The sequence below is a fragment of the Primulina eburnea genome, chromosome 14 (assembly GCF_022965805.1).
Source record: "Primulina eburnea isolate SZY01 chromosome 14, ASM2296580v1, whole genome shotgun sequence".
In the NCBI taxonomy this organism is placed as follows: domain Eukaryota; kingdom Viridiplantae; phylum Streptophyta; class Magnoliopsida; order Lamiales; family Gesneriaceae; genus Primulina; species Primulina eburnea.
The window spans coordinates 13,625,015-13,627,463 of record NC_133114.1 but is presented as its reverse complement, the minus strand read 5'-3'; positions in this window follow the sequence as shown (position 1 = coordinate 13,627,463).

Below are 2,449 nucleotides of genomic sequence, written 5' to 3'. Positions count from 1 at the left end.
GAGAAGTGTAAGATTTTCACCGGCCATAAGAGTTTGAAGTACTTCTTCACGTAAAAAGAGTTGAATATGAGGCAACGAAGATGGTTAGAGTTGGTAAAGGACTACAACTGTGATATTAGCTATCATCCGGGAAAAGCTAATGTAGTAGTGGACGCATTGAGTAGAAAGATATCATTTATTGCTTAATTATCACTTCAAAGACCACTATAGTCAGAGATTCAGTAATTCGAGCTTGCAGTATATGCTATGGGCGAGGCCCTTAATCTTGCTACTATGACAGTTCAGTCGACTCTAAGGGATAGAATTCGAGAAGGTTAGTCCTCTGATGAGCAATTACACAAATGGAGACTGAGAGATGAAGCTAAGGGTCGGAAGCTATATTCTGAGGAGGATGGAATAGTTCGATACCGAGATCGACTATGGGTTCCTAGTGGCGATTCACTGCGAGAGGTTATTATGAAGGAAGCTCACATTACCCCGTACTCCATCCATCTTGGAAGCACGAAGATGTACAAGAATCTGCAGTTATTATATTGATGGCCGGGCATGAAACGAGACATTTGTGTCCGAATGTTTGACATGCCAGCAAGTTAAGGCTGAGCATCAGAGGCCAGCTGGGAAGCTTAAGCCACTTCCCATTCCCGAGTGGAAATAAGAAAATATTACTATGGATTTTATGGTGGGATTGCAAAGACTATTAAGGGATTCAATGCCATTTGTGTGATAGTTGATCGTCTTACGAAATCAACGCACTTTATACCTATCAAGACGACATTCACCATGACACAATATGCCGAGTTGTATATTCGACAGATAGTCCGACTGCATGGGATTCCAATGTCTATCATTCCTGACCGAGATCCGAAGTTCACATCGTCGTTTTGGAAAATTCTACACGCAGCGATGTGGACAAAGTTGTTATTCAGTACAACATTCCATCCTAAAACCAATGGTCAGTCTGAAAGAGTGATTCAAATTTTGGAGGATCTACTTCGAGCTTGTGTGATCGATTTCCAAGGAAGTTGGGAACCGAAGTTACCTCTAGTAGAGTTCACCCATAACAATATCTATCAATCATCTATAGGAATGGCTCTTTACGAGCCACTTTATGGAAGGAAGTGTAGATCACCTATACATTGTGACAAGGTTGGTGAAAGAGGGGAATTTGGTCCGGACTTGATCAAACAAACAGCGGAGCTAGTAGTCAAAATCCGAGATAGAATGAAGACTGTACAAAGTTGACAAAAGAGCTACGTCGACAAGCGACGAAGAGAGCTAGAGTTTGCCATAGGTGACCACGTATTTGTGAAAATAGCACCTATGAAGGATGTTATGAGATTTTTCAAGAAAGGCAAGCCCAGTCCGAGGTACATAGTACCATTTGAGATTTTGGAGATGATTGGAACACTAGCCTATAGAGTGGCGTTGCCACCGATGCTAGCTGGTGTACACAATATGTTCCATATCTCGATGCTGTGAAAGCACATATCGAACCCTTCACATGTACTGAATCATGAGCCGCTACAATTAACTCCAAATATATCATTCATGGAAAGACCTATACAAATCCTAGGTGGACAAGAAAGAAGAATCCGAAACAAAGTTATACCAATGGTCAAAGTCAAGTGACTAAATAACTCGGAGGAAGAAGCAACTTGGGAAACCGAGAGGGATATGAGGAGCAGCTACCTGGAGTTATTCGGTAAGTTCTAAATTCGAGGACGGATTTCATTTAAGGGAGGGAGGAATTGTAAGGTCCAAAATACGATGACGTAATCCAACTGCATGCGAATCTAGGGAAAATGGTAAATGACTAATTAAATTGTTGTAGTTGCATGAATTAATTATGATATGCATGATTACGTGTTTAAAATGTACTTTTCTATATGAATGCATAAAAATGTGTTTTAAAGGTTATTCGAAGCGATCGAGAAAGAGATACCGATGACAATATGAGAGAAAATATTTTATGAAATGATTATTTTTAATTATTTAATTTATGATATATGTTATATGCTATTTTCAAAAAGGAGGAGTTTTGATGTATACGTTGAGTCATATTTTTAAACGGTATTCGACTTTCGACGAAAATATGAACTTTTCGAGAATTCGACTAATATTTTCACAAACTTTCCTCAACAAAATATTTTAAATATTGACTAAGGGGCTTAATGGGCCTATTATACTACGTTAATTGGACCTAAGCTTACACAGTTGGTTTTAATTAATAAATAAGCCTAAAACTCTACCCCAAACACCATAAACTCTCACCCCTCCCCCCGTAAACATACTAGGACTCCTTCTTCATCAAATACACACACTATACGAAAGCTTTGAAGGAGGAAGTCACAAAAATTGGAAGAAATATCAGCATAGGTTCTTCTCCTCGTCAATGTCCTCGCATCGCCAAATTTTTTCGAGCGTAATATACGCAAGGGCACGCCTTAAT